The 14,654-nt window shown below is 47.9% G+C and overlaps 1 protein-coding gene across 1 annotated transcript in view; it reads left to right on the top strand.

The window, feature by feature from the left end:
- LOC138488135 (schlafen family member 13-like) overlaps positions 1–14,654 on the top strand; it is a 434,878-nt gene that overhangs the window by 86,620 nt on the left and 333,604 nt on the right. The gene's annotated exons all lie outside the window — the stretch shown is intronic.

Below are 14,654 nucleotides of genomic sequence, written 5' to 3'. Positions count from 1 at the left end.
CCAATCTGGGGAAGAAGCCTCTCCAGCCGGGAGATCTTCTCTGTCATCGGGAAGTGGTAAGTCGGTTCTGCAGGGCTCCACCGGTGGTGTAGTCGTGGTAGGTCGGCTCAGCTTCTCCCTCGTCGGATTCTCAGGTCCTGTGGCGACTTCTGAAGTTCCAGTACCCAAATCCCTGCTTTTATGCAGCATACCCCCATTCACTCAGCCTAGCTGTCAATCAAACATGCTAAGTGGTGAGCCGGCCGGCTCACCACTTGGGCCAATCACACAAGAGTGCGACTTGAGTTGCCAAGGTAACTCAGTCCAGGGTGCCTAAACCCCCTCCCGCACCCCCTGTGGTACCCAGACAGAGTGGCACCACTTTTGGAGGCTTCTGTGGAGAAGCCCGCCAAAAAGTGAAACAAAGGGCTCGACTTGGGTTGGGGTCACAGAAGAGAACACAAACGCCATTTTAGAATCGAGTCCTGACAAAAAATACCAACCGGCGAATTAATATTAATTAAATAAACCGGCGGTATGTTCGAGGATATGAGAATTAAATAATTAAAGTTGGTAGCCTCGAACAATGGGAAAATCCCATAGGGAAATATTTGCGGTCGAATACAAAAAGTAGTATCCACTACCACCAGCCAAAACTCGATCAGGGGGGACGGAGACGTGCCCCCTCGACTAACAGACCCTGGGCCAATCGAATTGCCCCGACCAGTACGTCCACAATATGATGGTTTGTACTGGTTTCTGTTAATAATTTCGGACTAGTAAAGCCAATGGTGACTTTACATGCCCTTGGAGACAATAGTCAGTCCTAGGGTCTGGAGTCTATGGTGGGGTGTCACTATGACACCCCTGTGTTACTGCACGGAGGGTGCTGTGTAACACACATAGTAAATACACATGAGACCCTATGGAGTAAAGGACCCCATAGCCCAGAAAACACATTAACAGTCAAAGGAACACCATAAATCATGTCCAAGAGTGGGAGAAAAAGAGTCTCACTCTTGGCAGGAGAAAAAAACAAACTCCAGAAATCCAGCAAATCTGCTGGGGGACACACTAGGTTAGGAAATTCAGCCTAAAGATAGAATTCTCCCCAACACTGATTTCTGACCGAGGGAATCAGTTTGTGTCTAACTTCTGGAGGAAGAGTTGAGCAATTGCCCAAATTGATATCCGTCTGTCCACTAGTCACCATCCCCAAACTGATGGCCAAACGGAGTGGACGAATCAGACACTAGAGCAATACCTACGGTGCATGTTACATCAGGTGGAAGAAAGCTGGAAGGATGTGCTGTGGATAACCGAATATGCCTACAACAACTCGCTACACACCAGTACCCGACAAAGTCCATTCTATACTCTATATGGAAGGCACCCACGTACTTCTGAATTAGATACCCCTATGGCCTTGGAAATGCCTGCAGTGAAGACTTTACATGCGACAATCACTCAAGCCTTCAAAAAGGCAGCAGAACACTTGATCCAAGCCAAGGAAAGACAGAAAAGATTCTCTGATCAACACCGAAGAAAAGCCCCAGACTACCAAGTCGGAGATGAAGTCTGGTTGGCGTCTCGGCACGAGCCCATAAGAGGAACTCAGACATTTCATCCCAGATATGTAGGGCCCTATACCATCAAGGCTATTATAAATCCGGTGGCAGTAAAACTAGCTTTACCACCAAATATGCAGATCCATCCCGTATTCCACGTGTCACTCTTAAAACCTGTTCAGCCTGGAACTCGGGTCAAAACACCACCAAATCTGGTACTGGTTAACGGAGAACCCAAATTTGAAGTCAAGGACATCCTAGATTCTAAACTCACCAGGTCCAAGTTATATTACTTAGTGGACTGGAAGGGATACGGCCCTTAGGACAGGACATGGGAGCCTAGTGAGCACGTCCATGCGCCACGCCTGGTAAGACGATTTCATTGGAACCATCTGACCAAACCAGGGCCAGATGGAGGAAATACCTGGAGAGGGGTCTTAGGGGGGTGTGCTGTCACGATCCATGCCCCTGACCCCCTCAGGTATAACAGCCCTCTGGCAGCAGTGGGGCTAATGCCCTTCACACTGGCCCCAAGGGCCTTAAAACTCCATCAGAAACATTCATGGAGTCAGTCCTGGTGCCTTTGGTGCCAGGCTCATTATCAGGAATAAAGCAATACCAGTTTTGGACCTTAATCCAACAGGGAGGCCTATTACACAGCTCAGTTCTTTAGAACCAAGCCATGCGGTCTAGTGTTTTGGGTGTGCCTGGGCCTGGAACTACTTGGCCTGGAACTACTTTACCTGGGCTATTTAAACCACACCCAAACAGCAGAACACGCTTCAAGTTATTCTGCACTTCTGCAGCGTAACGCTCTCCGTGTCCAGCTCCTGCTCATCTGCTTCTCCAGCGGCCTGATCCTGAAGCCCTGTATCCGGATTCCATTAATAACCTGGAAGAACAAGAACAGCATTAGCAAGCAAGAACACTTACCTGTGAAGTAACCGGCCCTGTATCCATGCTGCGCTTCGCTTACCTCGCCCATCTCCAGAGTTCGCCGCAACCTGCAAAGGTAAAGAAACAAGGACAGCATTAATAACAATTCTTACCTCGGCAAGCAGCGAGTCCTGGCAACACCCTGCGCTTCTCTTACCTCACCCATCTCCGGGTTTCACCGCAACCTGCAAGGGAGAAGGAACAAGGTCAGCATTAATCAAGCACTTACCTGGGCAAGCAGTGCTTCGATCGCTCATCACTCAGGAACATCACTGCAACCTGTACAAAGAAGAGAAGAGAACACAGGTTAGCAATTAACACCAATAAACAGCGCAGCGCTCCGCGCATCAATAACTCACCGTGGTCTTTGCCATCGGTGCGGTAACTCCTAGATCGCAATCATCCCTGTGAAAACAACAAGACATTGTTAGGGAACAGCGTAGTGGAGCAAGACGCCGAGAAAACAGAGAAAATGGAGGGAAAGAAAGAGACAGAATAAAGACGGAAAAGACATTATAACTCACCTAGAAGATAGCAAGCAGAGTCGAAGTCACAGCCGGTCTGGACCCGACATAAGGGCACACGGACCAGTGAAACAACTAGGTCCACGGAACGCCCGCACCAACCACGCGCCCCTGCACAGAGACGCAGGATGGAGAGTTCAACGCACAAAAACCTAAGGTGAGCAATAACCCCAAGGGAGGGGATTTGGACCAGAGGCAGGTGGGAGTCCACCCATCACAGAACAAGTATCTTAACCCTCCATTCTCCTGTTATAGGCGCTACCCAACGTCTGGCACATAACCAAGCAGAGAGGGGTCCGGGATAGCGCTTCGACCTCCATCCAGTATCGTGTGGCCCCCCGTGGATACCAGGTGAGCATAACAGAAACTCCCTATTTACCCATAGCCCTGTCCTAGTCGAGGGATATGTGATCATCTTATAGTTGTGCGCCGCTCTGTCCCAGTATTCCAATGTGGCCCTGGATGTTGGAAGACCCTGTGTCCCGATCCTACGAATTCCGAGAAAAACCCAGCATATCTCATGTAGAGTGCCCCTATGGCTTCCTGCTCAACGTTTACCCAATGCTTAATTACTTGTCTTCGAGACCCCTCGTAGCTTTCTAAAACTGGTGCCAGGTGAGCGGCTTAAAAATAACTCTCAATATCTGGCACTGCTAACCCCCCCTATCCCCCCTGCTATTTTAGGCACCATCAATGTATTCCTGGCCACTCTCTGCCTCTTCTGGGACCATATAAAGTTAAATATCTGCGATTGCAGATCTTTCAAGGGCTTTTTTGGTATCCAAATTGGCAACGCCTGGAAGATATACAGCAAAAGCGGCAATAGTGTCATCTTAACGGCTGTCATTTTTCCAAACCAAGATATTTCCGAGCCACCCCATCTTCCCAAATCCTGCTTGATTCTGCTGAGTAATGGGGTGATATTAGCTGTATAGAGGTCTCGGTATTTGGCCGTTAGATTCACACCAAGGTATTTCAAAGTTTGCGGGGCCCATGAGAAGGGGAGATTACTCTTTAGCTGTGCCATTGTATCTGGCAGCTCTGTTATGTTAAGTATAGTTGACTTTGTCAGTTTGATTTTAAAACCCAAAACCTTGTGGAATTTTTCAAATAGTAATGTGCAGTATTGTGGTCCTGGAGTTCTGCGTGTAGAAGAGGAGGTTGTCTGCATACAGAGCTAGCTTATGATGGTAGCCCACTATTTCAATCCTTTTAATGCCTGCGGATGAGCGTACCTGGCATGCTAATGGTTCCATTGATAGGGCGAACAACAAAGGGGACAGTGGGCATCCATGGCAGGTTCCCCTATATAAGTGCACTGTGTTAGATAGAATCTCATTTACTTTGATCCTTGTAGTCAGCAATACAAAGTTGGCCAGGAGCGATCTACAAACGCGCTGACCGAACCCAAACCCCTCTAAGTAGGACCAATCAACGCGGTCAAACGCTTTCTCTGCATCGGTTGAGAGTATGGCCATTGCTCGCTTGCGCCTATGGGCACAGGCTGAAATGTTTATTGTTTGCCGGGTATTATCATGCGCTTGGAGCCCTGCTATGAACCCTGTTTGATCAGGCAGGACTAGTTCTGGCAACAACCAGGCTTGTCTTGTGGCCAACACTTTCGAATATATTCTAGAGTCATAATTGAGGTCTGCAATCGGCTGGTAAAATGAGCATAGGGTACGGCACCTATCTGGTTTAGAGTAGTGTTAAATTCGATTCCCCCATTGTTGGCATAATCGTGCTTGTGCCTGCAAAGGAATTAAACAGAGTTGTCATGTAAGGGAGAGGGTTGTCGAGAATCTTTTGAAAAAAGTGTCTGTGAAGCCATCTGCACCCGGCACTTTATTGCCCAAGAGGGAGCAGCTAGCCCATGTGATTTCTTCTGCCGTGATCAGTGCGTCCAAAGCTGGTCTGTGTTTGTCAGTGATCTGGGGAAGTTGAGCCTCTCGAATAAAGGTTTCTTGCTGTGAACTCCTAAAGGGGTCCGCGGCAAACAGTTCGGAATAGTACTGCACCAGGATCCGTGTTTTCTCTGTTTCATCAGTTTGTAACTGACCACTGTTATCTTGTAGGGCACCTATCGCCATACTACTCCGTTGTGACTGTAGTTTGTATGCTAGTATGCGAGAGACATTAGAAGTGCTAAAATAAAAATGCTTAGTGCAGAGCAATTTATGTTAAATCTCCCCTGCCCATAATCCCTTCAACTCCGGTCTGCCCACTCGAAGTTGGAGATATGTTTTCCTGGCCCCATCTCGTTTGTACTCGGATTCCCATTCAGTCACTTTTTTCTCAGCTTGCTGCCTCTGTGCAGATACTAGATTTTTTTTTAACTGCAGCTTTACTAATTAGGTCTCCTCGAAGTGTAGGCTTAAGGACCTCCCACACCCCTGAAATAGGCACCTCCCCTGTAAGATTTTCTTGAAAATATTGTGTAATCCGTTCGGTGATATCGGTGCATATGGCTGAATTGGTAAGGAGTGAATCGTTCAATATCCATCGCATGGACTTCCTACCTCCCAGGCCATAACCATCTCAATGCAGTGTGATGGGGGAGTGATCTGATACTAAGGCCACCTCCGTGGTAGCCGCTGAAATACCTGAAAATAGTGATTGGGACACCAAGAAAAAGTCAATTCTAGAATAGGTGCGATATACGTGTGAGAAAAGAGAGTAGTCTCGGCTTTAAGGGTGAAGGCTCCGTCAAGCATCAACCAGGTTTAGGTCGGCTATTGCTCTCTTAAGAGGGACCACCTTTGCCGACTCAGCCGAGGACTGCAGGCCCGATCTATCTATGCCGCCCTCCAGTACCAAATTAAAATCACCCCCTAGCATAAGTTCTCCTTGCTAAAATTGTGTAATTTGAGGAAATAAATCTGTGTAAAAATGTGCTTGTTGTTGATTAGGGCCATACACTGATATATCACTGTAAGGTCTTTTCCCCCTATGCACAATACAGCCCCAATATATGTCCCTGTGGTGTCTTTTACCACGTTCACCCGCTCAAACTGTAGGGATTTCGCTATTAGGATAGCCACCCCCACTTTCTTAGTAGCTGAGGAGGCAAAGTATTGATGCGGGAACCAAAGTGATCACATTCGAATCTCATCCCTGCTCAATAAGTGAGTCTCTTGAAGAAGAGCAATGTCTGATTTGAGCTCTATTAATTTCGTGAGGACTCCTTTCCTTTTCCGCTGTGAGGTAAGCCCCTGAACATTTATGGACAGTATTTTCACATCAGCCATAAACTATATAGTCTTACAGTACCTGATTAGCAAATTATTCCGATACATAGAGGCTGTTTGCACATGTAGGGCCCAGTTTGAGCCATGTCCTACTCCCAGGGTGTTGAACCATATTCCTGCTCTCAATGGAGTGATCCTTCCTATCACATTTCTGTTTGTGTAGCCACACAGTAGAAACATTTTTTTTTTTAAAAGGGTGGGAAAAATTACAAAAACTCAAAACTAGAGCGACCCCAACCAGGGCCGACATCAAGCTCTTTGCTTGAATAAGGGCACGTGTTCCTATCGCCCTTTTAACTTGAACATTGCAAAATAACCAAACTGCTGCTGCCATTCCAATTAGTATCATTGGTGCGCAGCTTCTTTGGTACCACAGCTGCAAAGTTACCTGGATCCCGAAAGATTCAATGCTGCCCCTGGGCGAGCAACAGTCAATTAATTTGCCCAGTTTCCTATTCAGTCTGCCGCTTCTTCGTCTCTGCTCCTTTCCACTTTTGGCAACTGTATTTCAGTGTGCAATATACATTACTGTACCGTGCACTAGGTTCTTTGTGTTTGTGGGCCCTAGTCATCCCTTAAGGATTTGTTGGTAACTGGACAATGTGCCTAGGAGTAGGCTGGTGGCCGCAGAAGCTTTTTGTGTATTTGTATTGACTTTTACCGAGCCGTACCACGCTTACTGCATTTGGCTCATGACTGTGGCTAGTGTCCATCATGGCCGTGCCATGAGATCTTTTGTCTTCTCCTTTGGCCGTTTTGTCCCTTTGGCCTTCCCCTTGCTCTTTGTGACCCGGGGAGTCCATATTTGGGCATGCATTCACCTGCGAAAGCCGGTACTTTTCGTGGGCTAATGCATGTCATGTGTGTGGGTACCCAGGAAGTGGGCTAGGACTGTCTGGTCCTTATCCACGCTACTGGTTGGTTTTGTTTGTTTGTTTGTTTTATTTGCTTGTATAGCGCATCAAGCCCTGGGGTATCTTGGCGCTTTTCTTGAGGTACATGTTACATAATATATATACAATGAAAATATGCAGTAAAAATACAAAGGATATTGTAATATGCAATGAAATATACAAGACCAAAATATACACAATATTGGAAGTTTACAGAATGTTAAATTGTTTTAGGGATATGGTAAGAGCTAGTAGGATTGCTACTGGCTAAGTATAGCCGGTAGCCTAAGGGTAGGACCTACTAGGGCACTGGGCATAGTCGCGTGGGAGGCAAAAGTCTAGAGATCACGATAGGTCAGTTTGGATATTATTGGTTATTTAGTTTGGATGCAGGAGTAACCAACATTTTATTTTGTTCCGAAAAGAGAGGAACACAGTGTCCGTTTTTAGATCAAGAGGGAGTTTGTTCCAAGTTTTGGCTGCTAATACGGGGAAGCTGGAGCCCCCTGCTTTCTTTAGTTTAAAAGAGGGAATGTTTAGGCAGTGTGAGTAAGTAGATCTGGTAGGCCTCATGGATTCTCTCCTGGAGAATTTGTTAATCAGATATTTAGGCGCTGAGTCATTGAGGCATTTGTGGGTAATCGTAAGAGTTCAGAAGATGATCCTGTCTTGGATCGGAAGCCAATTGGTGTTTTTCTCGTTTGTGTGATGTGGCTGGAGCGTGGCATATTGAGTGCAGCCCTAGGAGCATTGTTTTGCAATACTTGGAGTTTGTGAAGATTCTTTTGACTAGTGCCCAAATAGAGAGTATTGCAGTAGTCCCGTTTGGACATTATGAGGGCTCTGGCCAAGGTGAGACAACTATTGGAATTAAGAAAGGGTGGCAGGCATTAATCAATTTGGAGGTATAAACTGTAGATGAGGCAGTAGCATTGATTTGTCTTTGGAGGTTTAAGGCAGAGTCTAGGTCGAAACCTAGGGTTTCCGCTATCTTGTCTACTTTGATAAGATTGCCATCAATAGAGAATGAAGAGTATTTGGAGCCTAGTTTGCTGAGTCTTAGGTTGGAACCGATGAGGAGGATATCGATTTTGGCGTCGTTGAGACAGAGGCCATGTTTGGCCATCCATCCCTGTATTTTGCTGTAAATTTTGTTGAGAAGGGGTAGAGTCAGATTGGTAGTTGCCAGATAGAGTGATGAGGATCTGCATGTCATCAGCGTAGTTCGTGTATGATATGCCTAACTCATCTAGATGGTCGAACAGTAGCTTAGTGTATATGTTATAGAGAGTGGGTGATACACAAGAGCCTTGGGGGACTCCGCAGGTGATGGGTGAGGGTATGGCTGATGCGATAGGAGAGAAGACCCTCATGGATTTGTCCGCCAGGAAGGAGTTGACCAAGGCTGCCGCTTGGCTGGAAAATTAGGCAGCTACAGTTAGATGGTTGGTAAGGATATTATGGTCGACTAGGTCGAATGCTGCCAATAAGTCCAAGAATAAGAGAAGTGCCGTTTTACTTTTGTCTCTAGCCTCGTCCATTTGGATTTTCAGGTCTAAGAGGGCTGTTTCTGTCCCAATGTCTTGGTCTGAAGCCCGATTGTCCGAGGCACAGGAGGTTATTTGCTTCAAGGTGATTTTGGATTTGGATATATGCGGCCTTGTCTAGGATTTTTAGAAGAAAGGGCACAGTAGTGATTGTTCTGAAGTTGGTTGGGATATTCGGGTCAAGATTTGGATTTTTGATAAGTGGCATGACCCAAGCATCTTTGAGATTTTTTGGGATGATACACGAGGCAAAGGAGGCGTTTATGAAGGATGTGGTAAAAGGTGCGAATTCTTTTGCACCTTCTTTTATGATGGCGGCTGGGCATATATCGCCCTGACACCTAGAAGGTTTCAGGCTTCTGATGATAGATTCAACCTCAAGAAGGGTGACAGGCATGAATTTGAAGGTTGTATTTGCGGTGGTAGGTAAGTCAGATTGGGGACTTTGCTTAGGATGCAGTGAAATGGGGCTATTCGATTTGGCAGGAAGCCCGAGACTGGCCGTTTTTGCTTCAATTTTGGTTTGGAGTAGAGTAATTTTATTGAGGAGCGCCTTTTGGATGTTGGTACTCCAGAGAGCATATTTTTGCAAATAAATGGTGCTGGGATGTCTGGTGTGCACAAGGGTATGAGAGCTGCATTGGTCCCTGATTGGACCACTACTGGAGTGCATGAGTGGGACAGATCTCCCCATGAGGAGGGGCTCTGGGTGCAGACCCGCAGATCACCCTGAGGTCCGAATAGACCTCTACATAGAGCCAAGTATCCTGAGAAGCAAAGCAGAACCAAGGACTGTCCGGAACCGTGCAGAGAAGGTTTAGCATCCTAAGCCCGTTGTCCCGGTGGAGCCCTGCTTTGCGCTCGATTTCTGAAGACGCCTTATTCGTGGATGCACCAGCACCATTCTTCTCCCGTAGGCACCCCAAGGTCCTGCCACTTCAGCAAGTTGTGCAGGAGCCCCTCGGAGATCTACAACCATAGCCGCTATGTAGTAGGACCCTCAGCGGAAGGATGTTGACAGGATATTTCGGTTTGAGCAATGGAGCTCCCCGAACTCACATCCGCTTGGAACTCACATCCGCTCTGCTCAGAGCCAAGCCACGCCTACCCTGATACATGCAGTTTGGAACAGTATCCAGGTTTGCAATGGAAGCCTATGCAGTTCACTTAGGATGGGGGTCAGAGAGTTGTGGATCAAATCCTTCTAGGCGCATATTATTGAGCCATTGTTACACAAGTTGTTGTTTAGCGGGCGGACCGATGAGGACGAATTCAGTCTTGGGTAGGGTAAGTTTGAGGTAGGTGTTTGACATCCATGTCTGGATGATGGCTTGGTAATCGCAAAGACGAATTATGTCCTGTGCGCTATTTACTCTCATGTACAACTGAGTATCGTCCACGTACCACTGTGTGAAGCAACCACTTTTTCCAGGATTTTGCCAATAAACGGGAAGTTTGTAATGGGCCTGTAGTTGGCCAGATTGTCTATCTAGTTTTGTTTTTTTCAAAAGAGTTTGTATGAGACCAGTCTTGGGGGTGTCTGGGAATTACCCTACTGTGAGGGAGGCAATGATGATGCTGAGGAGTGCATTGAGCGCTGGGCCTGTCATTTGTTTAATGATGGAGGCTGGGATTAAATTGTCAGAGTAAGAAGTAGGTTTGAGGGACTCTAGAAGGAAATACTCCAGATTTATTAGAGGACAGCACTGTGAAACTGAGATTGGATTAGCAGGATATACAAGCATCTCCTGGGTATCCATCAGTAACCAGTCACAAGGATTTAACACTGGGTAACGAGGAGCTTGTACATCGCCTTAGGCAATTCTAACTTCCACATAAAATGCAAACATATCATTTTATCCTTTATTTATTACCTCTTATGCTTTAAATATTCTTTATTTATTTTAGACTATAGCACGAACAAAGGCCTGATATGATATGATATGGCATTTATAACGCGCCTATACACAAGTGTTTCAAGGCGTGACGAGGCAAGGGGGGGAACAAAGGGAGGACAGACAACAATCTTATTAGGCCAGGTGTCATTCAGATCGCGCAAGTGCATGGGAAGGGGTAAAAAAGGAAGAGTGCAAGGGGGAAAAGGGAGAGGGAAAGTGCAGTACATGGGGAAGTGGAATAAATAAGATAAATAAATAAGACATGAAAAAACAACAGGCAAGTGCAAGGTAGTGCGGACAAAGTGCTGGAAAGGTGACTGAAGGGATACAGAAAAAACAGTCCCCAAGTCCAGGGGTTACCAGGGAGGCAGTGCAGGTGGGCAGTTGACAGGGCCTGGGCCAGATATCAGAAGTGTGGCCAGGTAACCTGTGCAATTTCAGTCATGAGTTCAGCAAGGGAGGGGAGGAGAGAAAGCAGAAGCAAAGAGGAAGGTTTTGAGGTGTTTCCAGAACCGGAGGTGGTTCTCCTCGAGTTTCAGGGAGGCAGGAAGGCTATTCCAGAGAGAAGCCCATGAAGAGAGTGATGTGCCACCAACTTGTTGCTTGGAGAAGCGACTGACCCGGAGGGAGTTGGAGGCAGATGAGCGAAGAGCTTGTGAAGGAAGGTATTTAGGAAGAGAGAGTTGAAGGTATTTCGGCCCAGACCCCAGAAGGCCTTGTGTAAAATGCAGAGGGTACAATGCAGAGGCCTGCAGGCATAGTAGTGCTAGACAAAACAACACTGAACAAGTAATCTAAGATTAGATCAGTGATAATTCTAGCATGAGGAGTTCAGGGAGACAGTCAGGGAGACAGTCAGTGAAACAGACTGGCTTTCAGCCCACTTTTGAAAACAGGCAGTGAACTAGATGCTCTCAGGACTGGGGCATATATATGTGTTCTAATGTTGATTTATACAAATAAACAGAGTTAACTTCACATAGTTGTGTTTGTTCGGCCAGTTGGCCTGGGGAGCCAAAAGTAGCTCCTTGTAACTCTTGGTTTTGCTAACCTGTCTTTTTTAGGCTATAAGCAGGAGCTAAATATGTCCCAGCTCTCCTCATATTTGAACCCTGCAATTGATAATATAATAAAACATGTCCATGCTGATTCTGCCAATATATTGCAGTATCCCCACGTAAGAACATACTTGTGTTGGCTTTGCCATTAAAAATGCCATGCCCCAATACGAAAACATGTCTAAATGGCTGAACAAATGTAGGCCAGTCTAGACACTTAATAACACTTATCATGTTTGCTTTACCTTTGATGCCCCAAAAACATGCTAATGCATAGTAAGAAATTATAACCAGACTAGCTGCACCAAAATATGCCCGTGACCAAAATATGCCAGTCATGCTAGGTAATAACGCATATCATGCTTGCTTTATCAGGGCCCTCAGGGCTGGACGCCGGCGCTGAAGCAAGCCTGAACCCACCGGGATATCGGACCTCGACCCGCGTCCCCCGGTGGGAGGCCGGCTGATGAGCGAATGGAGAAAGATCACTGACAGATGGGTGCTGGACGCTCTTAGGACACACCCTGGAGTTTCGATGCAGGTGTCTGCGGATCCCACCGGTTGCCCGGCAGGAGCAGCACATCCCTCGGCTCCTGGAAGAGGTACGGGCCATGGTGCAAAAAGGGGCGATAGAGCTAGTTCCCCAACGGCTCCGGGGCTCCGTATTCTATTCCAGATACTTTCTGGTGAGAAAGAAGCTGGGGGCTGGAGGCCCAACCTAGACCTACGACGTCTCAAAAAATATCTAAAGTCCCAAAAGTTCAGGATGGTCACGTTGCAACATGTGCTCGGCCAACTGGAAAAAGGAGACTTCTTGAAGTCGTTGGTCCTGGAGGACGCCTATTTCCACTTCCCCATTCACAAAAGACATTGAAAGTTTCTACGCTTCGTAGTGCAGGGACAGTACTACCAGTTCAAGGGTCTACCTTTTGGCTTGAAGTCGGCCCCCAGGGTGTTCACAAAGGCCCATCTGCGTCTACAGGGCATACACATATACCCGTTTCTGGATGACTGGTTGATTCGTACCCGCTCGAGGGGGCTGGCCGACGGGCACATGGAGAGGACCGTCCGGTTACTGATGGATCTGGGATTCTCCGTCAACTTTCCGAAGTCCTGCTTAACGCCATCGCAGAACGCTCTGTTCCTATGTGTCAGACTTAATACAGTGTCATGCCTGGCATCAACCCTCAGAGGGGAGGATAGCAGCCATTCAAGGGAAGGTGCAACGGCTGTCATCGACGAAGAGGGCCATGGTGTGGGCCATCAAGTCGTTACTGGGCATGATGTCGCCCTGCATATATCTCGTCTGGCATTGCAGGTTACAAATGCAACCCCTACAGGAATTTCTGGACGCACGATGGATTCAGGTGTCCGGAAGCTTATCGGACAAGATCCCTCCCGATGACGAGCAATAGGATGATGCAGTGTCCGCTCCAACATCGCCCAGGGCACGGGATTCCATAAGCCCCAATACCAGGAGATGGTTGCCACGGTTGCTTCCCTGGAGGGCTGGGGAGCCCACACCGGACATCTACATGCCAGAGCCCTGTGGCTGTGGGAGGAGAAGGATCTCCATATCAACATCCTGGCTCTACGGGCAGTGTTTTGGCCCTCAAGTCGTTCCTTCCGTCTCTGAAGGGCAAGGTGGTGAGCATCTTCACGGACAACACCATCACCATGTTTTAAATCAGGAATGTTCCTCGTCCCTCTTCACCTAGCTGGAGTCAAGAATACCTTTGCAGACTCCCTCAGCACGGAACTGTGCTCCTGCCATGAGTTGGAACTTCCGTAGGACCAGGTCGACCGCCTCTTCATCAAGTGGGGCAAGCCCCAGGTTGATCTATTTGCGACGGCGGTGAACTCCAAATGCCTGAGGTTTCCCAGTAGATTCCACCAACTGCGTTTCCTCCGTTCCCTCTCCTGCTACGAGTCATCAACACACTTCCGACAGTGATAATGCAGGATGATACTCATCGCCCCGGCGTGGCCGAGGCAGATTTGGTACCCGACTTACTCAGCCTGTTAGCCTCGCCTCCGGTCAAACTGTCAGTGGTTCCAGATCTTCTCACCAGAGAAGGAAGCGCAATCCTGCATCACGGCCTAGGATCGCTGAACTTGAGCGCTTGGCTCCTGCAGCCGTAGAGTTTGGAGGCTATGAGTTACCAGTGAACTGCAGGGAGGTCCTCACCAAAGCCATAGCGTCTTCGACTTGGAAGTGCTGCGATCATAAGTGGAAGTGTTTCGCTACCTGGTTCCGGTCACAGAAGATTGCCCCTTTGAGGGTGACAGGCTCACAGATCCTGCCGTACTTTCTTTCCTTGGACAAGGCTGTACTGGCACACGCTTCCATCAAGGTATATCTGTGGGCTATCTCCCGCTACACCAGGTCACCAGGAAGATCTTCACTTTGGTCCACCGACTCGTCAAGGAGTTTCTCAAAGGACTTTTCAGATCTTTCCCGCCGTGTGAGGGCTCCTGCCCCGGCGTGGGAACTCAACATGGTTCTGACAAGGCACATGGGGCCCCCTTCGAGCCTCTTCATCAGGCCCGCTCAAGTTTCTCTTGTGGAAAACGTCTTTGCTTGTGGCCATCACCTCTGCCAGAAGTGTAGGTGAGATCTGGACCCTATCCTGCAAGCAGCCGTACCGGACTTTCCACGAATCGAGGGTGGTGCTACGTACGCACCCCTCCATCATGCCGAAGGTTCTGTTGGAATTCCACCTCAATGATCCTTTGGTGTTACCTGTTTTTTCCAGAAACCTTTGTCGCCGGCGGAAAGGGCCTTGCACCTGCTGGGCGTTGCTCGTGCCCTGAAGTTTGATGTGACACGCACAAATAGTTTTTGAAAGACTTCACAGCTGTTAGTGAACTTTGGTCCTGTGAACCATGGGAAGGCCCTGTCCAAGGCTCCATTTCCAGATGACTCTTCGGCTGCATCACGCACTGTCATCGGTTGGCTAACCGAATGCTGCCCGGCCGTCCGAGAGCCCACTCCACCAGAGC

The sequence above is a fragment of the Ambystoma mexicanum genome, chromosome 9 (assembly GCF_040938575.1).
Source record: "Ambystoma mexicanum isolate Mex_15411 chromosome 9, UKY_AmexF1_1, whole genome shotgun sequence".
NCBI lineage: Eukaryota > Metazoa > Chordata > Amphibia > Caudata > Ambystomatidae > Ambystoma > Ambystoma mexicanum.
The sequence above is the reverse complement of the archived record's forward strand: the minus strand, read 5'-3'. Positions and strand labels throughout refer to the sequence as shown.